At 34.4% G+C, this 25884-nt stretch overlaps 1 long non-coding RNA gene across 1 annotated transcript in view; it reads right to left on the bottom strand.

Moving 5' to 3' along the window:
- LOC125164953 (uncharacterized) overlaps nucleotides 1-20689 on the bottom strand; it is a 50302-nt gene extending 29613 nt beyond the window's left edge. Inside the window, exon 1 of the long non-coding RNA XR_007151880.1 lies at nucleotides 20477-20689. This is a non-coding gene — a long non-coding RNA (uncharacterized LOC125164953). The remainder of the gene's footprint in view (nucleotides 1-20476) is intronic.
- Nucleotides 20690-25884: the final 5195 nt, after the last annotated feature.

Raw genomic sequence — 25884 nt, 5'->3', positions numbered from 1 at the left:
AGAAAGAGCCTCTTATTTTCTTTGGGTCAACCAGTGGGAAGTCTGTACTATTTCCAGACGACATGTACCCAAATGAATATCACAAGTAATTTGAAAAAGCTATATCTATATGAATAAAAAACAGTCTGACTAAAACTTTATCTAGTTTAAAGACATGACTGTATGCAAGTTAAAGAAAAGATAGAATTAGGCACTCGTTGGCACTTGTTTCCTTGATCAAGCCTGACAAAACCTTACAATACTTTGTTATTCTTACATGTCTCATATTCATTGGATATGTTATCCAGAACCTTGATGCTTTTGTGCAGCCATTATCCCTACATGATTCAATAAATTATTCACAGAGAAAAACAGTATGCAGTACTGCTGACCAACACATAAATGAAACATTTATCTCTGGTAGAATCAGCAACCTGGTGAGGTCCCTGATCAGATCTCCTGCAGCTTTGTCTAAGAAGGACAAAAGAGGTGGATTGAGGATAAAAAGCTCTGACCTATGGGAAAGGACTGGTTGTTCTTTGACTCTAGGAACATCTAACCACCAGAACTGCATAAAAGTAGTTCTAAATGATCCATGACAATTCAGCATCAGTAGCCAAGCTTCTGAGAGCCAGCCAATGAATTACAACCTCCTGCTTCTGAAAGTCAGCCAATCCATAAAACATCACTCCACTTTGCACACTTCTGAAATCTTTAAGTTTCATGCTTCCTAAGTCTATATACGAGCATCTGTCCACACTTTTCAAACAGTGCCTTCCTTGTAATTGTGCCTTACAGCTCTCTTTTCATAATTAACAGTTCAGCTTTCTTTTTTCCCTTCTCTCCCTCCTCCCTTCTTTTATTCCTTTATATTTCCCTTCTATTAAAATCTGACCTTTTTATTTGTCATCCATATTTCACTATGCAACTGATTTTATATCAGGTTATAGCCACCCAAAACCAGAGGTGAAAGTATATGTTACCTATTCTTTTTATATTTATATACCCATAATACAAGATTTTTATATAAGTGATACACTGATAAAAAATTTTAGTAGTTACACAGTATAATTCATGCATGATATTTTGTTTTGCTTTCATAAATCAAAGAAATACACATCTTGATACTGTTTCAAAAAGAGCTATAAGTCAGCAATCTTGTGAATGTCAAAGAGTCAGCAGTGCAGAGGATACAAAAGAAAGGTTGTGTTTCATCTTGTCAACATTGGCTACTGGAACTTTAGAGAAAATATTGAGAAAGAAGGAAAAAATTTCATCATGGCTTTGACCTATCTTAACATCTCCTTGACACTTCATTAAGATCTATTTCTTCCCCTTCAGGATTTTCTCAGAGAATCTACTTTTCACCCGTAAATGAAAGAAAATAAAAAGCTACATAAGAAATGTTTGAAAGTAGAGAAATATTTTGGGGGGCATGTGTGTTTTGGGAGAAAAGAACATATCTGGCAAGGAATTTGTTCATGTATTGTGTTTGGAAGTTGAAATATATCAAAGGAAATAGAATCTCATGATCTTATCCTAGAGAGATGCCAGCAACTGTGGAAGAAACCACTTAAGGGCTTTAGTAAAACTCATAGTATCGTTCAGTTAAATGCAAATTATAAAACACAAAGGTTGATTTTAATCCACTTTGCTTGCTTGGAAGAAAGCTTTAAGCCTCTCAAAATTCAGAGAGGCTCATATATTTAGAGCTAGTTAAAATCCTATTAAACCAAAGAGGGATTATGTAGATTAATAAAAGAGGGGGCTTATTTTTTGTTTGTTTGTTTTAATATAATATTCTGTGAACCATTCTTGATTATTGGAGTCCTCTGTTTGAGTCCCTTTCTGAAATTACTATTCATATAACCCTTGTAAAATGGGTAAGGGAGATTGATAGTTAATACTTTCTTGTGACAAATTTTACCAGGAATGAAGTCATTAAAAAGTACTTTCCTTGTAGCTGTATATGATAGAAGAACATATTAAGGTTAAAAATAAACTGTGCAGAAATGACTGCACAGGCTAGATCCACCAAAGCATCGCCATTTGCCTATGAGATGAGAAGTTTTGCCAGGTTTACTTAAACTATTTGGTTTTGTTGTTGAGGTTTCTGTTTTTCTTCGGTCAACAGATAGGTAGATAGATAGACATGTATCTATATAGAACTGTCAATATATATACTTGATCTCTTATTTTTTGAACAAATTTTAAAACAATATATATTAATGCATATTAATGTATTAATGACACATGGGCAATTCTTAAAGAGATTTTTAATTCTTCAAAAACATTCTGTGTTTAGTTCTTTATAATAAGATCAAACCTAACATATGTAGGATATATCTATCTATAGTTTCTTCTCCTACTACTTCTTTAAATCCCAGATAGATAATGAAAATTGAAAACTGGTATTTTTATTCCTTTTCAGATACAGAATTAAAAGGGGAAGCCTCTTTATTTACTTAACTATTTCTTGGGAGTCCCTACTGTATTTCAGGAATGGTACTATATACCATGTATGAACATGGACTATGTCACTGACCCATCCACTAAAGGCAGTTGGTCATTGATTTCTTTATTCATTTACATAAATAAGGGTCTGTGCATACATACAGATACGGAAATATAAGCAAGTGAAAGTACCATTATTGGCATACACACTGTGGAAAAGACTCAGAAAAACATAGTTGTATAGATAAAAAGCATTACATTTAGGTACATTTAAATATTTTAATTAAGTTGATGTTCAAAAGTAGATTGAGCTCTTTTCTTAATTCCATTCCTGGGCTGTATTATTTCTAAAGAGGAACATGATTTAAGGCTTATTTAAAAATACCTCCAAAAAAGACAGTGTTATTAAAAAAAAACAAAAACAAAAACAAAACAAAACAAAACAAAAAAACCGCTGTGTAGGCCAAGTGGGGAAAAATGGTAGAAAGAAATACCTTAGAGGACAGTTTTGTTGTACAACATTTGGCCTTAAATAAATGCACAGGCCTGCAAGTGAAAATGTATTATATATGTCAAAGGAACAGTAATTAAACTGCTCCCTCTAAGCTTTTTTGATAGGCCATTTTCAGAATGAATGGTTAAGGCTGAGAAAGGGCACTTGGCATTTAAGATCCCTGCCTTTAGGATATTATTCTCCCTGATTTTTCTATTCAACGTGATTCCTCTTTTCACTTTTATGCCAACTTAGAAGGAACTTTTCTGCTATTTGGGCAAAAGATGACTTTAGCACCCCATAGAAATTTTAAGTTGTTCCTAAGGTATAGTTAATTAATTTGGTCATTGAATACAAATGATTAATGATGATGATGCATACAGATCTTAAAGAAGGTGACAGATTTACAGGTTGTCATGGCCAAAATGGCCAATTTTATAGTTTGGCTTTGACTAGTATAAATTAATATATTTCCAGTGAGAGTTACAAGACAATTTAAAATTATTATTTGTTTATAGTTATGTGTGTGCTTGATATATCATGCATATGTATACAAATGTGTGTGTGGTTGTGTGTGTGTGTGTGTGCATGTGCATGTATGTATTGTATTTTCTGATCACGGCCTATAATTTCTTTTTAGAAGCAAGTAATCCATGAACTAAATCATCACCAATCTTTAAAGAAACTGATAAAAGTTGAATTATTTATTTATTTAAAAGTAATTGCGAATCCCTTTGAAAATACTTATAAAAATTAAATTTAATTGATATTTTTTCACATACTTTGATAAGTTTCCCTTCATTATATCACAACATATACATGTGTCCAGCAAGCACATAACTTGTTGCACTAAAAGTAACATTTTTTTTAATGTTTGTTTATTTTTGAGAGAGACAGAGTGTGACTGGGGCAGGCATAGAGAGAGGGAAACACAAAATCTGAAGCAAGTTCCAGGCTCCGAGCTGTCAGCACAGAGGCAGACGTGGGGTTTGAACTCAAGAACTGTGAGATCACGACCTGAGCCAAAGTCGGATGCTTAACAGACTGAGCCACCAAGGCACCTCTAAAAGTAACATTTTTGTAACATTTATGATGGTACCTCTTTCTTATTTTCAACCTATCATGCAAAATCAGATACAAGGCCTCAAAATTTCATTGTGTATACAATCCTGCCATGTTTTGGTTTTTAAAACCCTGCCTGGGGTGCCTGGGTGGCTCGGTTGGTTAAGCGTCTGACTCTTAGTTTCAGCTCAGGTCATGGTCTCACGGTTTGTGAAGAACCAGACATGGGGCATGAACCTATGAACCATGAGATCATGACCTGAGTTGAATTCAAAAGTCAGACTCTTAACCACCTGAACCACCCAAGTTCTCCTAATTGTCCAATGATTCTTTTTTTTTTAAATGTTTATTTATTTAGAGAGAGGGAGAGAGAGCATGCCCATGTGCCAGAAGGGGCAGATACAGAGGGAGAGAGGGAGAATCTCAAGCAGGCTCTGAGCTGTCAGCACAGAGCCTGATGTGGGGCTTGATCTCATGAACCATGAGACCATGACCTGAGCTGAAATCAAGAGTCAGTTGCTAATCCGACTGAGTCACCCAGGCACCCGTAAATATAATTATTTTAACATGTAGTCAGAATTTTTTATACTTTATACTAGCCAGTTATCCTGATAACTTTATATAGTAGATAGTTGTAAGAAATTTTATAGAGACTGGTTATAATTGTTAAATTCTAATAGTTTATAATGTAATTGAAGATGCTGAAAATACAGTTCATTTGGAAATCACTGTGTATATTAATAGATTTTCCTTCTCTCAGCAAACAAGAGTGTTGCTAACACAAATGCCGTCTTGGCTTAAATATTTGTCTGTAACGAGAAGTACATAGTGCATAGTATCAATTAAGATTCATATGATAAGCATTTTTTTCTTTTTTTTAATTTGAGGTAATTTAAAAAAAAATAAACAAGTCATTGGGTAGTTCAACATGATTTTAATTATATAAAAATCACATATTTAAGAAGAGACATTTAAGTGTCAGTTTTTTTAAAGTGATGAGTCCATCCTGATAATTTATTCTTCTCTTACTGAGCCTTAGTAAAAGTTGTACTTGTCCAGGCAACTTATGCACATTCTTTAATTAGAATGTCACTTTGTAATTTATATCAGGTAATGCATATTTTGTTATAATAAAAAATCCAAATCAAATTCGGGAAAGGAGAATTTATTAACTAGACAATGGTATCTCGTGGTACCCAAAGACAGAAATATACGTGTATCTTACAAATCATTGTAACTAAGAACTAGAATGTCCTGTTGATTTCACATTTCTGTCTTCTTTCTTTTTATTCTCTTTTTCTCTTTATGTTTTATTTTTGGCTTTCTTTCATCTCTTAGTGGTGGTGGCTTTATCCATATAACAAAAATCATTGGCTTGTATATATTTCAAATAAAATATATTTCAAATATATTTCTGTATATGTTTCAAATAAAATATATTTCAAATAACCATACAGCTTACTAAGATCTAAAAATCCCAAACAGTCTTAAACTTAATATATAATAAATGTGAATGTCAAATCAATAGGGAAAGATAGATTAATCAATACATATTTGCAGATGGCTACCTCAACATTTGTTTAAAAGTACATTTAGGGGCTCCTGGGTGCCTTAGTCGCTTAAGCGTTGGACTTTGGCTCAGGTCATGATCTCGCAGTTCATGGTTTGAGCCCTGCATCTGTCTCTGTGCTGACAGCTTGGACCCTGGAGCCTGCTTCAGATTCTGTCTCCCTCTCTCTTTCTTCCCCTTTCCTGCACATGCACTCCCACTCTTTCTCTCTCTCTCTCTCTGTGTGAAATAAAAATAAACACTAAAAATAAAATTAAATAAAAATTTTAGAAAAGTACATTTGGAGCCATATCTACTACATTACATTCAAATACAACTAATTCTCTTTATTTTGATGTACCAGAGAGTATGACACTCAAAGCATTTTAACATTTTCAAAAGTATACCCAGTAAGTAATTTATTTAACACTGTTAACTTTCACTAAACATGTCAACTCCATGGATATTACATTTTTATATCAACAAGGGTATCTTTCTATTTCTTTCTTATGCCAATATGATATTATTTTACCGAGAGTTAGGAAATTCCTCAGACTCTGATAACATTAAAATAACGTTATTTTTAAATATATCATAGCTTTTCTCATAAGACAGTTTTTCAAATATCTCAGCAATATATTACAGAGTTTCAAATGAAAAAAATACCTTTATAGATTTTACTTCAAATAAAATGATAAATTAGTGAATTTCTGTGAAAGAACGATCATAAGCAAATACGGTAGTTTTAAAATTACCTATTCATTTCTTTTTTTTTTTTTTTAATTTTTTTTTTCAACATTTTTTTTTATTTATTTTTGGGACAGAGAGAGACAGAGCATGAACGGGGGAGGGGCAGAGAGAGAGGGAGACACAGAATCGGAAACAGGCTCCAGGCTCCGAGCCATCAGCCCAGAGCCCGACGCGGGGCTCGAACTCACGGACCGTGAGATCGTGACCTGGCTGAAGTCGGACGCTTAACCGACTGCGCCACCCAGGCGCCCCTTCATTTCTTAAACGATACGTGTTGTATTTCACTATTAACTTACTTTGGCTTTAGTACCTGTTCATCTTATTTGTAGGGAGAATGTTTGTTCCCGAATTATAGCAGCTTCCTTTTTCATGGTATTCATCAGATTATTCAGTGTTCCCGTTGTTTGCCAGACAGCGATTCTTTCAAGCCCAAACATCTGCTTAACACTTGTTCCTAATCCAGTGTCAGGAACATAGAAGAAGATTAACATTAAATATACTCAATAATCTAAAACCACCTGCAATCCTTCCTTTCTAGTGAAAGCTAATGGACTACCACAAACTTCAGAATAAATACCCCATTGGCCCTTTCAACGGACACGAATGGCCTTACAGTCCTTCAAGGCACAGTGTTATCAGAATTTTGCTCCTGACTTTGATGAGAAATGGTGTAAATAGATCATGTCTACAAGGTGACAAGGATAGGGTGTTTTGTCCCCCTCAGTTAAAGACTTGAAGCTCTAGAAAGTAGTCATGGATGTGATAAGTGTATTGTAACCATCCACTTATGCCATTTTATTTTGTTTTTAATTGAATGACCCTCAGGAGTTCTGGCTCTAGTTTATAGCAGAGCTTTAATGGGTTGAAAATCAATTTGTGTTATGGCAGACACCAGGTGTGGTTATGATAGCTTATCTTTTTATTCAAAATAAACGGTTTCTGATTGTATTTTCTATTTATTTTTCATTTCATCTTTCAACTTTACTTTCTTGTCAGAAAGTGGTGCCAAAGTATCTTTTTAAAACATTTACTTCACCTTACTGTGTATTTTGTAATGATAATAATTGTTACATACTATTATAGAATGTTTTATGATTGCTTCACAAGAGCTATGTATTTGCACAATTAATATCAGATATTTAGTTAACCAATATTATGCTTATTCTTATTAGTAACATTATAAGAATACCTCTATTTTATTTTTTTCTCTTAGGCTACAAATACCAAGAATATCAGGCTAATTTATATCTAAATTCATATTCATGACAACATATCCTTGTGTCTCTAACGGTTTAGTTTTGAAGCTAAATTAACTTAGTGGCAAAGGTTTAAGACTATTGTAGCTTCATTTGTCTTAATTTCCTTTTGCAATTTTACCAACTTTCTTTTGATTGGTGTTTGCCTTCTGTACTGTCTTGGTCTTAAATCCTGACAACTCATTCAAATCAACCACGAATTTTAAATAAGAAAAACATAGAAGCCTAAGTTATGCCCCAGGCCAAGGCCAATTAAATGAGTGTCTCTGGGAAAGGGGCCAGGGATTACGTTTTCTTCAAAAGTCTATAGATAAATCTAATACTCAGTCTTGTGATAATCACTCTCTTTAATATGTGCTTGGTATATATTGCTTAATATATTCTTCTTGTGACACATTAAGCTTAATTGTGTTTTTTTATAAGGACGATATAATTGTTTATCAAAACTTATTAAAATATATTTTCTATTTTATTGGGGAGGTAACTTTATTATTAATTAACTTTGGACTTATAATTATATGTCAGTTTTAAAAATTCCTTCTTATGATTTACTGTTTTTCTCGCTTTTCTTCCCAACCTTTCATATTTTTAAGAATGAAAAGTTATGTATTTATTTATTTATTTACTTATTTTTAAATGTTTATTTTTGAGAGAGAGAGAGAGAGAGAGAGAGAGCGCATAAGCAAGGGAGGGGCAGAGAAGGAGAGAGACACAGAATCCAAAGCAGGCTCCAGGCTCTGCTTGAACCCACCAACTGGGAGATCATGACCTGAATCAAAGCCGGATGCTTACCTAACTCAGCCATCCAGACGCCTGGCAAAAAGCTATTCTAAAATTGATTGGGCATAAAAATCATTTGGTTATCTTGCTCGGTTCATTTTTTTAGACCCCATTGTCAGACAGTCTGCTTCCTTACTTGTGAGATCAGACATGTAACTAACCCAAAAAACCATAGTGATTGTATATAGATGCAAACCTAAATACAAACATCAGTGAAAGGGATCTCCCCCCTCACCACATTTCATCAGAACTCCAAAGCGACAACAGTTGTGAAACAGAATTCTCAACAGGAAGTAACTGCTGGCCACAAAGTTGCTCTGGCCACCTTTGGCTTTTGTCACTTCTGCCAAAGCTACTTGTATTAACTGAAGACGACACTTGTCAGCATGCTGGATCTACTTGTGCCTCTTAGAAAAGATTAAAATATCTGGAAGAATCTTGGTAATTTTTTGGACATTTAAAGGGAAAACTGAGGATGTGCATACAGACTATGTAAAAAACCATAGCAGCAGCCATGTTTACTGGTGGGAATATGTTTCTCATTCCATACTTGTGTGTGTGTGTGTGTGTGTGTGTGTGTGTGTGTTTAGTTTTGAGAGAGAGAGAGAGAGAGACAGAGTGTGAGCAGGGGAGGGGCAGAGAAAGAGACTGAGACACCGAATCCAAAGCTCTAGGCTCCGAGCTGTCACTGCAGAGCCCGATGTGGGGCTTGAACTCAAGAGCTGTGAGATCATGACCTGAGCCAAAGTTGGCCGCTTAACTGAGTCACCCAGATGCCCCTCTCATTACATACTTTGAAGTTTGCTGTCTCTGACCATAGGCCACAGGGACTCTGAGTATTCTGACTTCTATGTGTTTAGGTCATATCCTTTCCCAGACTCCTCTAAGTTATCTTCCTTTTTAGAAGTAGGATTTTTTGCACCGTGACCTTCATAGTACATGAAGTAAGAAAATATATATAAATATATGCAGAATAGATTCTTCCAGAGTAAACCCTCTGCCAATAGCACTTCCTTCCTATATATTACTAGCTTTAATAAGACTCTCTATTTATAGTTTATATAATTCTGGAATTATGTGTACAGCAATTTCTAGTCAAGATGGTATTTCCTTGTGTCTTATAGACCTAAAAATGCTCCTATTTTAACCAAAATACATATGTGGTCTTTAGTTACTATGTCACAGAGGAGGAAATAAGTTAAATTCACCTTTTATCTAGTCTTTATATTAAATGCTTTCAATGGTTATAGAGAAACATATAATTCAGTTCTACATCAGAACTTGATTATGTATATTAATGAAAATACACATATTACTGATACTTTTCCTTTTTGTTAATTTATATATTTATAATTCTGAGATATTTGTGTCTGTCCTTTTTAACCAAAATGGGATTTTTGTTAATTAAAAATGCTTTTAAAATAATAATGAAAGAATGACTTTGCAGATTAGATGAAGTATTTACACTGGCTGTTAATTTTCAAAAGAAAATTTTATTAAATAGAGTCCTTGATGAAAGTGAATGCCAGAGGGATATTGATTTTTATCTGCTAATTATGCCCAGTACACGCACAGAGTATTTAAGAATGCTTCTCTTTCTTCTTTGAAGTTTGTGTGTGTGTATGTGTGTGTAATGCTTTACAGATGTTGCTGAATAAAATTGCTAACTATATAAAATAGAACTATGTTATCTCAAAGAATAGACAAAGTATATTTTGTCACAGCTAACACTGAAATTACATCTTTGTTGTAATTTGTAATTTGTAGCAGTTTTAGGGATCAATGCTGCTATTATAACTTAAGAGTATTCTTTTTACCCTTCTTTCAAGAAATAGGTTACAAAAATCACAATGTCCTTAATTTTATTCTGAAAAATTGTTTTTTTATGTATTTTTAAATTTTTTTTTATCTTGATTTGTTTTTGAGAAATAGACCGAGTGCAAGCGGGGGCGGGGGGCAGAGAGAGAGGGAGACCCAATATCCAAAGCAGGCTCCAGGCTCCGAGCTGTCAGCACAGAACCCCAGGTGGGGTTTGAACTCACATACATGTGAGATCATTACCTGAGCTGAAGTCAGACACATCACTGACTAAGCCACTCAGTCAACCCTTGAAAAATTTTTTATTTTTAAAACTAGCTAAAATAAAGTGTCTAAAAAATCAGAAAGCCCAATAAATGAATCCCTTCATTTTTCACGTGTAATTACAGTTTGCTATGATAATATAGGATTTTTTTTGCATCAAAACAGAGCTTATAATTATGCATATTAGATAAAAAGAGGTTCAGTGAATTCTACAGGGTGGCCATCATCCATGTTCTGTAAAACATGTTTATTACTGGATTGAATTTTATAGTTGGTGTAATGATAAAATATGCAATGATATTGTGCTGGAGAGTGACGAAAATATGTTGCATTCAACGAGTCAACAGAGATGGGTTTAATCTAACAATATCAAATTTAACAGAAATGAAGTGAAATTATCCATTTTGTGTCTGAGAAAAACACGATGAGATTAGGAAAGTCAGAAGAAAGAAGACAAAGTTTAACACAAAACTCAGGAAGAAATAAGTATAAATACATATAAAGTTCAAAATTTGTAAAAAGTACGACGGTACTACTAGAAAGACCAATTTTAAATTAACTCTACTCATAAGAATAGATTCAAATCAAGAACAAGATGATGGTCCTTGGGATGATAATGATATGAGATGCATTCCTATAACTAGCGCCCACATTAGGATGGCTTCCTGAATTCTTCTGGCCCTCTGGGGTAATAGCTAATTGAGGTTGTTAAGAGGTTTCGCATTCCACCTGTGGTAGGTTCAACATGTGAACTTAGGTTTATTACATCACCCATTTAGTGAGTGTCCTCAGTACTGTGGACAACCTAGGAAAATGCATGTGACATATGCTAATTGATGATACCTAGCACAAATTTGTCTGTCATATGGCCTTGGTTCTTCCCATGTCTTTATCGTTACTCAGAGATTTAAAACCAAAATCAATGAGACACCATGTCACATCTCCCACTTATAATTTTTTTATTTTTTATTTTTAATGTTGGGTTGCCTGGGTGGCTCAGTCAGTTAAGCGTCCAACTCTTAGTTTTGGCTCAGGTCATGATATTGTGGTTTGTGAGTTCGAGCCCCACATCAGGTTCTGAACTGACAGTGCAAGCCTGCCTGGGATTCTCTCTCTCTCTCTCTCTCTCTCTCTCTCTCTCTCTCTCTCTCTCTCTCCTTGCTCTTCCCTGACGCTTGCTCTTTCTCTCTCTCAAAATAAACTTGAAAAATAAAATAAAAAATAAAAGTAAAAATGAGACCGTTGTACACTCATCCAGCTTCAACATTCCCTCTGATGTCTGTTTATGGTCTGTCCAGTGACCATCATCCTACACCGTGGCGGCTGGAATGAGAAAAAAGATGGCTGATTACAACTGGCACACAGTCCTGTGTCCGCTTCTTCATTTTTTTGTTTGTAGGTTGGTTTTTTTTTTAACTTTTCCCAAAGAGATCTGAATGCTTTCACTGTCAACTGCTTCCTCCTCAAATTTGACCATTATTACATTCATGATTTAAGGCCAGATTTTGAGATCTTGACTTTTAGAAATCTCGGCTGAAGGACTTAAAAGATGCAATTCATCATGATGTGCATCCATGTATAAAATCTGTAATCCCAGCGGCCCACCCGATTCCATCTGTAATATAGTAATTCCATGCCCTTGTCTGTCTTTTTTTTCTCTCCCCTGTGCTGCTGAGATTGAAGTGACTAGAAGCAGAGCACAGAGGCTTCACTCCCTTGTCGCTCATGTGAACAGCGACGACACTATTCTCTTGTCCATTAGCCACCTGCTGACATGCCCAGACAGGTGTAGGTCCTTCGGTGCCCATATCTTTCACAAGTGTTCCAGGCTACGGTATCCTTGGGTCTATTTTACCCCCATTCTGTGCCATGCATAGCAGTCCTTCAGTCAGGACCTAGAGCTTTGCACCCACCTTCTATGTAATCCACGGATCCACTGAACATTTGGCATCATCTGTCGCTTCATGAGATTCCAAAAAGAGAGTGAAGGCACTGTGATCACACGACCTGGCCTTTTAACCAAGTGTGCAAATAGTACTATTCCTGAAATGCTGTGGTCTGTTTATCCATTTCTGGAGTGAGGCATCCAGTGAGCTCTACCTCAGAAGGCAGAGTCATCCCAGATGGGCATAGGTGCCGACTTCATGGCAGAGCTGAGTTCACACCTCTGGGTCCGGTGCATGTCTGCCTGCCCGCTCCCCAAAGCCTGGCTTTCTCCTTTGCTTTCCTCTGAGCGGAATCTGTCAAATAGGTTTCTCTTCCTGCTTTTCCTCTTGCTAGCTCTCCCCATGCCTCCAGCTCCCTTACATCTTCCAGCATTTTCTAACAATGCTGGCTTCCCTGTGAGATCTGCCATGAGCATCGCACATACAATGGTGGAGCGCATCTCTTTCCTTATCCCCTTTCTCACTTATACTTCTCTTTACCACACTTAACAGCCTAATCTGTAACTTGTTTGTTCTGCTTGTTATATATCTCCCCCTATTGGCATATAATGTCTAAAAGGACAGAAAATATGTATTTTGTGTTTAGTGCCGATTCCCCATTTAGAAAACAGTCAGACACACATTCAGCTATTAATCGGTCATAAAATGAATACAAAGTAACACACCCATATCACCTCTACTTAGTTTATTCACCTCTCCACAGTTAAACCAGAAGATTATTTTTTATTAATCAGCAAACTATAGTAAATACTATAGTACAAAATTGATATGGCTTCAAAGGCTTAGTGGAATGATGGCTCACTGGGGCACCTGGGTGGCTCAGTCAGTTAAGCATCCAACTTCGGCTCAGGTCGTGATCTCATGGTCCATGAGTTCAAGCCCTGCGTCAGGCTCTGTGCTGACAGCTTGGGGTTGGAGGTCTCAGATCCTGCTTCAAGATCGTCAGATTTTGTGTCTCCCTCTCTCTCATTCATCATGGCACTATTATTATTGTGGCATTTATATTCTCTCTGAATTAGTATTAATGATTTTATTATTGTTTTATTATTGAATATCAGGTATGCATCCCCGTATTACTCATGACTACATGTGACGTTCAACAGTCAAGACAATCAATTGGAAGAGCTGGCCAGAAGAATTGTGACTTTTTATACCAGGTAAGGGCTGCATTGTAAATTTTGCTATCACATGGTTACATATCTTAGTATTTTATGTATGTCTATCACTGAACCAGTAACAGAGTAGATTATGGTCTACTGCAATAAACCAAAAGAAAATTATAGGATATCTACATTTTCTTTGCACCAACTATAATTTGAAACATGGTAAATACAGATGATTATAACATGAACATGAAAATGATAATGCTAAATAGCCTATTAGCAAATTTATTAAAGCACTTTTTTGAGAAATGGTAGTAACAGTTGGGTAAATTCTGTCCCTAGAATACTAGGTAATTTAAAGCTGGTGAAATAAGCAACAATCATAAATAAATAATTTTGCATTATCAATAGGTATCAGAAGACTGGATAAAACCATTACCTTACTTACACCAAAAGCACCTTAAATCCAGTCTGAAACTAAAGTGAGACAAAAATTTTATATATTTTTTAGTGAAGTTAATTCATTATGTTGCAGGTAAAGAGACTATTTATTCTACATACTTTATCTCTTCCAAAGTAAAATGTAAATAATTGTCAACCACAATTAAAAATAATTGCTTTGTAATATTTTTAAAGTGGCAAATTAAATTAACAACCCATCTGACTATATCACCAAGCAAAAGTGTGCCAATAATCTCTAAAATAAAGAATAAGTAATTTTATGTATTGTAATTAGGGAAAATTAAAAGCTAAATGGCAAAACAAATCATACCAGTACGAATATATACTACTTCTTCAGTAAAACACAGTTATACACAGACCCTTGTAGATGATAATTCAGAATGTAATGATCATCATTTATATCAGTAGAACAGAGTAGGCAGGCCAGAAATAGACCTCTATAAGTAGAGTCAATTGATCTTTGTCAAAGTAGCAAAGGCAACATGATGTAACAAAGGTAGACTTCTGTACCAACGCAAGAACTGCACATCCACGTGCAAAAGAATGAAAGTATACATAGACCTTAAACCCTTCGTGGAAATTAATTCAAAATGGACATAGACCTAAGCATAAAGTGAAAAACTAAACAACTTGTACAAGATAAAATGAGAGAAGACCTTTGGTGATGCCAATGCCTTTTTAGGAAGAAATTTAGGAAGAAATTATTCTAGAAAGAAATAATTGATAAGATGGACTTTATTAAAGTTAAAAATAATCTGCTCTGCAAAAGGCAATGTCCAGAGAATCAGAAGACAAGCCACAGACAGAAGAATATTTTCAAAATCTTCTCTAATAAAAGATTATTATCCAATTTATGCCAAGAACTCTCAAAACTCAGTGGTAAGGAAACAAACAACCTATTAAAATATTGGCCAAAGACCTTTACAGACATCTCACCAAAGAAGATATACAGATAACAAATAAGCATATGAAAATATGCTCCACATCGCGTGTTATCAGGGAAATGCTTGTTAAAACAAAAATGAAATATCACCACACACCTATTAGAGTGGACAAATTCTGGAAGAGTGACAGAACCAAATCCTGTTGAAGATGTGGGGCAACAGAATCTCTAATTCATTGCCAGTGGGAATGCAAAATGGCATAGCCCCTTTGGAGACTGGAGATTTCTGATAAAACTAAATCTATTTTTAACCTATGATCCAGCAATCATGCTCCCTCATACATACCAAAAGGAATTGAAAACTTATGTTCACACGAAACCTACATATAGGCATTGATAGCATCTTTTCTCATAATTGCCAAACCATGGAAGCAGCAAGAGTCTCTTCAGTAAATAAATGGTTACACTGTAGTCCATCCAGACAATGGATTATTACTCAGCACAAAAATAAATGACCTCTCAAGCGATGAAAAGGTATGAGGAAACCTAAAATGCATATTGCACAGTAAAAGAAGTCAATTTGAGAAAGTTACATACTGTATGATTCCAATTATACAACATTCTGGAAAAGGCAAAACTATGGAGACAATAAAAAGTTACTGGTTGACAGGATGGGAGGACATGAATAGGCAGAGCACAGAGGGTCTTTAGGGCAGTGAAATTACTCTGTATGTTGTTGTAATAATGGATATATGCCATGATACATTTGTATAAACCCATAGAATGCATAGTGTCAAGAGTGAACCCTAAGGTAAACTGTTGACTTTGGGTGATTATGATCTATCAACATAAGTTCATCCCTTATAAAAATGTACCATTCTTGTTAGTTTACTGACAATGGGAGAGGCTATACATATGAGAGGACAGAGGATTTATGGGAAATCTCTGAACCTTCCTCTCAATTTTATTGTGAACCTAAAATTGCTCTAAAAAATGAAGTTTTTATAAAAATTCCTATAGGAAAAAATTATACAGAATGGTGAGCCCAATATTTTGTGCCACTTTTACTTCTGAGGGATTCACTGATTTCTAAGTTATGCCTCACAAGAGGCCAGCCAGCTGGGGAGTACTCTTAAGTGAGGATATTGGGAAATTAAATATTCTCAAAGGAATAAGTAAAAGGGTTGAGAGTTCAGGGCCTGCCATAAAGAAGGTTTTCTCAAAAAGGTTTTCTGTTGGAAATTCCAGAATGATTGCACACTCTCAAGAAGAACAAACAAAATAATGCATTTTTAAGAAAGATTGAAGCCAAGCATTAAAATAATTTCCTGACAATTAATTAATTGATTAATTAGTGACATTTATGTCCTCAAACTGGCTACCAAGAGATATATGTCTAAATAAACATAATTTAATTCAAAATCTCTTTACTATTTTATATTTAATGCCCAGCATCAAAACAAGATACTAGACATGACTAGAGATAAGATCAAATATTAGAAAACTAACAGACAAAAAGGAAAAAAAATGATACTACATTAGACACAAAAAGGATGCATATATTGTAGTTGCCAGATATGGATGTTAAAATCACTATATAATATATTCAAAATTGTAGATAAAAATTGGAGAAATCATGTGGAAGGGAAATGTCCATAAATCATTAGATAACCAACTAGATTTTTATAAATCCCACCTCATGATATGTCAGGTGAATCTGATGAAAACACATTAAAGGCAGACTGTCTAACGTTAAAATCTATAATTTGTGAACAGATAGAGTTTAAATAATATTTGATTTTGTTAATTAACACATACAAATTATGCTCACCCAAAGAATACACATAAACAATATAAGACTCAAACAAGAAGCAAAAAGTGAAAATGACAGTAAAATTTTATTTATTTTTTTTAAATTTTTTTTCAACGTTTTTTATTTATTTTTGGGACAGAGAGAGACAGAGCATGAACGGGGGAGGGGCAGAGAGAGAGGGAGAGACAGAATCGGAAACAGGCTCCAGGCTCCGAGCCATCAGCCCAGAGCCCGACGCGGGGCTCGAACTCACGGACCGCGAGATCGTGACGTGGCTGAAGTCGGACGCTTAACCGACTGCGCCACCCAGGCGCCCCAGTAAAATTTTAAAATTAATCCAAAAGAGTAAAGTAAGGAAGCAAAGGAAAATTAAAAGAAAAAAAAAAAAAAAGGATGGGGCGCCTGGGTGGCTCAGTTGGTTAAGTGTCCGACTTCAGCTCAGGTCACTATCTCGTGGTCCGTGAGTTCGAGCCCCGCGTCGGGTTCTGGGCTGATGGCTCAGAGCCTGGAGCCTGCTTCCAATTCTGTGTCTCCCTCTCTCTGACCCTCCCCCTCCCCCGTTCATGCTCTGTCTCTCTCTGTCTCAAAAATAAATAAACGTTAAAAAAAATTTAAAATTATAAAAGAAAAAAAAAAGGAGTAATGTCAAATATAATCCTATAATATATTGTTAGATTTAAGTCTATAAATAACAGTGATGAAATTAAAAGTAAATGGATTGGCATGCCTGGGTGGCTCAGTCAGTTGAGCATCCAACTATTGATATTGGCTCAGGTCAGCATCTCACAGTCTTGAAATCAAGCCCCTCATCTAGCTCCATGCTGGGTGTGGATCTTACTAGCGATTCTATCTCTCTCGCGTGCTCTCTGCCCCTCTCCCACTCACACTCTTTCTCTCTCTCTCAAAATAAATAAATAAAAATTTAAAATAAAATAAAATAAAATAAGAAGATAAGATAAAAGTAAAGTAAATGGACTAACTTGTCTAGTTATATTATAAAGTGTATTAATAAATCCTGCTGGCATGAGAAATATCTAAAGCATAAGAACCCAGAATGAATGGCAAAATACATACCAAATAATGTTCAATTTTTACAAAGTCCTTATATAGCTTTAGGCATGTCAGATAATATAAATTGGAAGGCAAAAATTATTACAGGGGATAAAGTTTTTACTCTAAGTTTCAAGATGTTCTACTTACCAGGATGATATATAATTCTAAAACTTGTATAAGACACAAAATCAGTAATAAGCGTAGACTAACACAACAAGGGAAATTACCCTCAGGCCTGCATTTTTGAGGATCCTTCTCTGGCCATTCTCTAGCAATACCCTTTTTCTGACTAAGAAGTCCACTGGGCCAAAAAGAAAGTTTTTCTTTATTAAAGCAAATAAAATTGAATAATGCTACTGATATTAACAATAGAAAAACATAAAATTGAATTGGAATTGAATAACATTGAGTAATACTATTGGTATTAAAAATAAACAACATGCATTTAAAAATATGTATATATGAGAAAGCTATGTAGCAAAGCAAAGTAATGGATCACAAAATTCAGGAATGCAGTTACTCTGCCTTGGAGAAAGGAACATGATCATGGTGCATATTGGTCCTCAAATTATTATTTGCATTTTGTTTCTTAAGTTTGTCAGTATGTGCACAGGTATTCATGTTACCATCATACTTTAAACTGCTTGTGTATGTTACACCATCTTTCATATGTATGATATATTTCACAATAAGACAATATCAAAGGAAGAGACAAGAAATTTAACAATATGTAGATTACAAAGAGTAACAGCAAAATGAACAAAAAGTATGAAGATAATTGAGTTCAGAAATAACGTTGTGACTTAAGCAAAATACATTGCAATTCTAAGTAAAATGTAAGGTCATTTTCAAATAAGCAATAAAGAAAGTAATCTTGGATTGCTCTTTACGTGGTTAGGGCTTTTTGAATTTAGGAGCAAAATCAGGAGTTCTCTATGTTTACTTTCTTAGGTACTAAAATACTAAAAAAGTACTTAGGTGCGTAACTTGTTTGATTTGCCCAGGGGTATTGCTTATAAGATACTTTGCCAGGTTTTTAATGAAACTACTGTTTGTGCCAGTGGTGTTTTACACCAGCTATACTGGACTAATTATCTGGTTTCCTTAAATGTCTATTTTTGAAATAATTATGGCTTTTGAACACATAATAGACACTATGCTTGGGATAGACAAGAATTTTGCCTAAATTGTTTCTTTAGAAACTTGGAAAATAATTCCCATATACTTATTTCACTAGTCCGTTGGTACCCAGACCCCAGCAATCTTGACCTTATCATTATACATGCAAATTTTATTTTTAGATATGCATACACTTACATTTATTTAAGGCATGATTTGACTAAGTGTGGAATATGGTTTACCCTACTGCATACGAATTAAATATTATATAATACCTCCCTTAATTTTGGGGGGAAATGATAACATTTCTAAGTGGAAATTTGAGACCACAACTCATTTTGCACTGTGTGATGAATTAGCTTATCTGATCACTATTAATTATCATAACTACCTTTTTAGTGTGAAATAAACTTGACAAGCTAAATAGAGTGAAATGTAGATAGCTTAGCATAATTGACCAAACACACACACAAGCAGCCCCCCCTTCACTCACTCACACACACAGACACACAGACACACAGACACACACACACACACACACACACACACACACACACACACCCCACAATAGTGATCATAACAGTAGGTAGTTAGATAATTGTGGAAATGCAATGGCTTCATTTCATTTATAGCCCTAATATTCTATAACTTCAAGAATATTATTATGAGAATTATATCACCTAAAGAAACTAACACTGTTCTATTTTTGTCCTTTTCTGGACCATTTAATATGATTTATGTATAACTTCAGTGTAGAATAGGGGTACCTGGGTGGCTCAGTCGGTTGAGCGTCCAACTTCAACTTCTGTCATGGTCTCATGGTTCATGAGTTCGAGCCCCACATCTGGCTCTGTGCTGACAGGTCAGAGCCTGGAGCCTGCTTTGGATTCTGTGTCTCCCTCTCTCTCTGCCCTTCCCTGCTTGTGCTCTGTTTCTCTCTTTCTCTCTCTCAAAAATAAATAAATATTAAAAAATTTCCTTCAGTGTAGAATGGATCTTAAAATATATTGTATCACATGACTAATCATACACTATATTTTAAAATTTTGGCACTCAAATGCTATTCAGAATTTTCAAGTTTGGTAGCAGATGAAATCGTACAAATCATTTCATCCATGATCAGATGAAGAAATAGCATTTGATGCTGGAAGCATCTTTCAGTTATTTCTTTTTCTTCATAGTTTTCAATACAACTGACAATCACATTTATGTCTTATCAGAACAACAACAACTAGCCTTTTATATTCACATTAAATTTAAGACTTGGAAAAAAAGTCAAAAATTTTGTGCTACATTTTAACTTTCTGTGTTTACTGATATTGCTAAGATAATTTATTTTAAAATATATGTTAATTATATTTTACTAGCTATATCAAACAGTTTTATTACCTTTTATCTTCATGTTTTAGGTTCTTCTATCAGTATTTTGCTCCTTATACAGTATATATATATATTTTTTTTTAAATGCCAGTCACAAGTTTGAGTAATTTAAACATGAGAAATGACACCATCGAATTCTATTGGGGAAATACTTTTGATAAACATTTTATTTAGTGGTAAAATGATAGATAAATAATGTGATAACAGGTCACATAATAATTTTGTTTAATATTAATTAACCCGAGTGGATAAACCCCCCTGAGTAAAGTTTAAATTGGATTAGCTAACACATACTGATTAGCAAATAAATACCTTTGTCGAATAGAAGCCATACAAGATGTGTGTGGACAAATTTCATGGCAGCTTCCGCAGCAGAAAAAGTCAGAAGGACTGCATTTGAGTCTCGCCCCTAATATTTCTCGTCTTCAATTTTGTCAGCTCTAAAGTGATGATTAGCCGAATTAGTTGATTTACAAAACCTATTCCACTTACGAAGAAAAAAAGAAAAGAAACATGACTCCTTACTATTCCTTAAACTACATTTTTCTCTATATTCAAATTTTACTTCAAAGATCCATTGTTGCATTATTCCCATCTATGATGTCATAACCTAATCAAACTCTCACTGATGTGTTCTCTCTAAAGGGTAAATGTGTGTACTGACACACAGAGATTATTTATTGATAGAAGAATCCACAAAATTCTTCTCATCCCAATGCTGTAACTTTTTTTCTTTATACTTTTGTAGATACAATTTCTAGATAAAATTACTAACAAAAGGATCTTCTGAAACATTATGTATTCAAATTTTAGATGCAATAATAATCATAGTGGGTTTTGAAAAAATCGACTATGATTGATAATGTTCCTTAAAAACATTTCAAATGATTTTGTACTTCTCACATATATGGTTCTGTTTGCCTTTGCTGCATAAATTACTGAGAGAAGTTTAGATTGAAGCCAATAGTCCCTATTCAGTTATTTTCATTTCTTATTTCAGAAGACCCTAGCAGTAAACTCAAGATACTATTCATTATTATAGTTGCTATTATTAGTTTTTTTTAGATGTCTTTTATAGGAAACCTTAGTATATTTGCTATATTTCCATTGAGTTGCTTTCTTTTTATTATTTTGAATTAATGAATATATTATTATGAATATCATTTACATCTATTTTTGTATATTTTTATCTACAATTATGTGAGACATTTTTACTAAAAATACTCTACTGTAGAGCCTATGTAAGATTTCTTTAAGAACTACATTAGCATCAGCCTTCATACCATTGTAGTTAGAAAGAACTTGTAGGACTGAGACAGGCTTTTTTTTTTCTGTAGGAAAGCACATAGTGAATATTTTAGGCTTTGAGATCTGTATGCTCTGTGTCACAACTATTCAACTCTGCTACTGAATGTAGTGCAAAAGCAGCCATAGGCAATATGTTAAAAACAAAAGAAAGAGGAAGGAAGGAAGGAAGGAAGGAAGGAAGGAAGGAAGGAAGAAAGAAAGGAAGGAATGAAGGGTGTGTTCCAGTAAAACTTGGACACTGACATTCAAATTTCATATAATTTTAATATGTCATCAAATGTTGCTTTTATTTTGAGCCCTAAAACTGTAAAAAACATTCTTAATTTGGGACTGCACAAAAACAGGTTCCAGACCAGACTAAGCCATGTATTGAAATTTGCCAGCCCCTGATTTAGAATAATACAGAATATGATTAACAAAGCTTTACCCAATTGCCCTTACACAAAATTAAAGATTACTTTAATGTGGATGTAAATTATATGTACTTATAACACAGCAATAATGTCTTCATGTAATGGGCTGACCGTACTTTATGTATGCCATCGCTTAAATCATTGTACAATTATTTCATGAAAAATATGCTTGCCAGCTTTACCCTTATTTACTAATTTTCAGATTTAGATAAAGAAAATAAAGACACTTTGGTAAGATATTTTAGCCAGCTTTACCCTAATTTACTAACTTTCAGATTTATATGAAGACAATAAAGACACTTTCGTAAGATATTTTGTGACTTTCCTAGCCTGTAGATCTTTGGACTGTGTGTGTGTGTGTGTGTGTGTGTGTGTGTGTGTGTGTGTGCGCGCGCGCGCGCGCGCATGCACACGAGCATATGTGTGGACACATAGATTGAATTTGGTGTTCTTCTCTTATAGTGAGGCGTTTTTCTTTTCTTTTTCTTTTTTTTTTTTCTAAGCAAGCTGTCCATAAAATATCTCAAGTGCAAAGTATCACTGGAAATGTCACTGAAGGCAACGGTTACACCAAAATATAGGTCTTCAGTACTATCACAACCAGCTATTTAAACTTACATGTTGTTTTTCAGTAACTATAATTATATGAAAACATATATGATTTATAAAATTAATTTATATCATTGTGTAGTGTAACATATTTTCTTGGCCTACGAACAATGTTACATAAGTTAGTAAGTCATGATACTTTTGGGGTATTATGCTAGAAAATCATAATGCTGTTACTCTTGGGTGACAATTCACCATGGCTGTTTCTTCATATCTTGTGTCAGCTTTTGTTCCAGGTTATTTTCCAAGGATGATTATAGAGGAAGTAGCCTTGAAACAGTGCTTCCATCTGTGACACAATGCAGATTTATTTCACCACTAAGATAGCAAAGATAATGTCTCTTTTGGGGGCGATGGTTGGATAGGTCTGTTTAGCAGCTCTTCAAAAAATGGAGTTTCCTAAATTTGAGGTTCCTCAGCTGTGACACAGAATTACTGTGTGTGTGGCACCCGCCTAGGTTGCCTCCCCATCTTCTCTGTGGGACTTTTGGGGTGATAAATAACCAACGTGAACATGAAGCCGAAGCTTCTTGCTGTGTTGTAATCAAGTTCTGTCTTTCTGACCCAGGAGTTTGATTTCCTCTGCCAGCACCCAGGGAATTGTGAGACTAACTTTTAAGTTTTAAGGTAAAGTAGCATCTGAGACCAGCCTTGACATACATGTTTTAACCTTACCCAGAATTAGAATAAGTTTTCCTTGAAAACGAACTCTAACTCAGAATATTTGCCAAATAATTACTTTTATTAGTAGATGCCGGTGTGTCTTATTCCTGGTTAGATGTTTCATTAGGGACGTTGTTCCATTTTCTAGTTAAAATTCCATATTTTTTCATTAAATTCTAAACATGTAATCATTTTTAAACAAAATTATTTTTTGAAAATCCTATAAAACTGGTAAAAATATGTGGGTATATTTCATAAAATTCATGTTTTATTAATGAAAATGTGATACGTATATTAGAGAACTGTGTATTTGAAAGCCTAATTTTTACTTTCTATGTAAAACCATGATTGAGATGATGAATGTGAGACTGTTTTCCTCTGATATATTTCTCAGTAAACAAATTGCTTAATATTGCAAAGTAGTTAGATATCTGAAGTGTAGATATATACCTGAAAAGATATCTGAAGGTAGTTAGATATATAGAATACATAATATTTCTCTTATGTTATGTAAAATATACAAATTGGGGGGCTACATTTTTGCTAATTAAATAATATATATTGATCTTTTTATTATATCATTTCTTTTTTTCATCAACTGTATCCTTTTTCAATTTGTTTTTGAGCTGGTACTTAATAGAATATGAGTTAATTTCAAGAAGTATATATGTGAATATAGCTTAGAAGTTTTTTTATAATTATACAGGCCAGTATACCTTTATATTTTATTTTTTTGTTTATATGTTTATTTTTTTGTGGAGAAGAACAAGGGTGTTTCTGTAACGTTCTGTTTCTCGACCTGAGTTGTGGTATGTTTATTATTTGATAATTCATAATAGTGTGTGCACTATCAAATATGCATGTGATATTTAAATTTAAAAAACACTATACAGGGGCGCCTGGGTGGCGCAGTCGGTTAAGCCTCCAACTTCAGCCAGGTCACGATCTCGCGGTCCGTGAGTTCGAGCCCCGCGTCGGGCTCTGGGCTGATGGCTCGGAGCCTGGAGCCTGTTTCCAATTCTGTGTCTCCCTCTCTCTCTGCCCCTCCCCCGTTCATGCTCTGTCTCTCTCTGTCCCAAAAATAAATAAAAAATGTTGAAAAAAAAAATTAAAAAAAAAAACACTATACAAACTAGGTATTAAAAGATTTAATCTTGTCCAGAATGGATCTGCCTTTTGTCCTCAAGTTCTAGAAAGTGATGTCTAAGCCCTTGAACATCATGCTTGGTAGGAGTACCTTTGTTTGCCTAGGAGATTGGGTCTCCAGAAACTAACAATGTGATTTAGGGTGGGAGCTTTGAGCCACACCAATAATGTGATTTCAGGTTGGGTGTTTGGGTCAAGCAGTAACAACTGGACATTCTAAGGGGCTGGAAACAGAGCAATCCTGTGGGCAGTCCACTATGTCAATGTGATGGAGCCCCAGTGAGGATTTGGACATCAAGATTCCTGTAGGTTTCCTGATGTGTATTGTCACACATCAGCGTTAAGAAAGGAATGCTATCCAACTCAAATAGGAAAGGACAATGGAGATTTTGTGTTTGAAACTTTCCTAGACCCTACCTCATGCAGTTCCAACCTTCACTGATTTTAATATGCATCTTTTCCATGTAATAAACCCTAACTGCAGGTGTAAGAGCTTTCAGGAAACTCTGTAAGTTCTTCTAGTGAATTTTGAGCCCTGAGTGTATTTGGGAACCCCTCAAGCTTGCAGTTGGTGTCAATAGTGAGTGTGATCTTGTGTGGACTGTGTCTTCAGAAATTTACAGTTACTGATTTCAAAACTACACAAGTAGTTGTCATTTATGAGAAAACAAAGGAGAAATTTCCTGCCCAGAGTTTATTCATTATCTGCCCCCAAATATATAATAAACTCTCACACGAACACATATGAATTAATGCACACTTAGTTGATATTAGTTGCAACAAAGTATAAATAAATAAAAATTTGGCAAAAGTTCTTAATGATCAATAATTCTGTTTCAGTTCTAGTAGCATTTGTTCACATAATATATTTTAATCTGTATTAATTAATTCCATTAATTTAATAAAAACTTTTTTTTCAAGTTTTTGGTGATTTATTTTGTATTATCACTGGCCTGTCTCTCCATGCTGATAATGCAGTTACTGATTCTTGAATAATGAACCTATGGTACCCGTTTAAATATCACATCATACATTTATATTTCTTTTCTTTAAGAGAATAGATCTGAAAATATTATAAATTACTTAATGAATCTTATTATTTCTAACTATATTTTCTGCCACTTTTTTTTTTACAATACATCAAATCTTGCACCAGAACAAAGAGTATCCAAACTAATTCATCTCATAAACAGCAAATTTCTTAACCTATCTTCTTTAATCAGAGCTTAATCTGATTTCAAAAAAAAATCTAAATTTCAAATATTTAACTAAAATAAAAGTATGAGATTTTGAATTTGGCAACCCAAACATTATACAATTCACCTAATATACTATTACCTAATTAAGGTATTTCTATTGTTTTAATATACCATAAAACATATATCAACTATTTGAATTGCAGCTACTCATTTGGGACATGTGGATTGAACAAGTAAATAAATACTTATGGAAAATGAAAGGATGTATTTCCAGAGAAAATTATCCTTTATTCTCTTAAAGAGAATATTAAAATTTTGAGAACCTTAGAAATCTGAGCAGGATCTTTTATTTAGACATATTTCCTATGTCTGCTGTTTGAAA

This window comes from Prionailurus viverrinus, chromosome B1 (assembly GCF_022837055.1).
Source record: "Prionailurus viverrinus isolate Anna chromosome B1, UM_Priviv_1.0, whole genome shotgun sequence".
Lineage (NCBI taxonomy): Eukaryota > Metazoa > Chordata > Mammalia > Carnivora > Felidae > Prionailurus > Prionailurus viverrinus.
The sequence above is the reverse complement of the archived record's forward strand: the minus strand, read 5'-3'. Positions and strand labels throughout refer to the sequence as shown.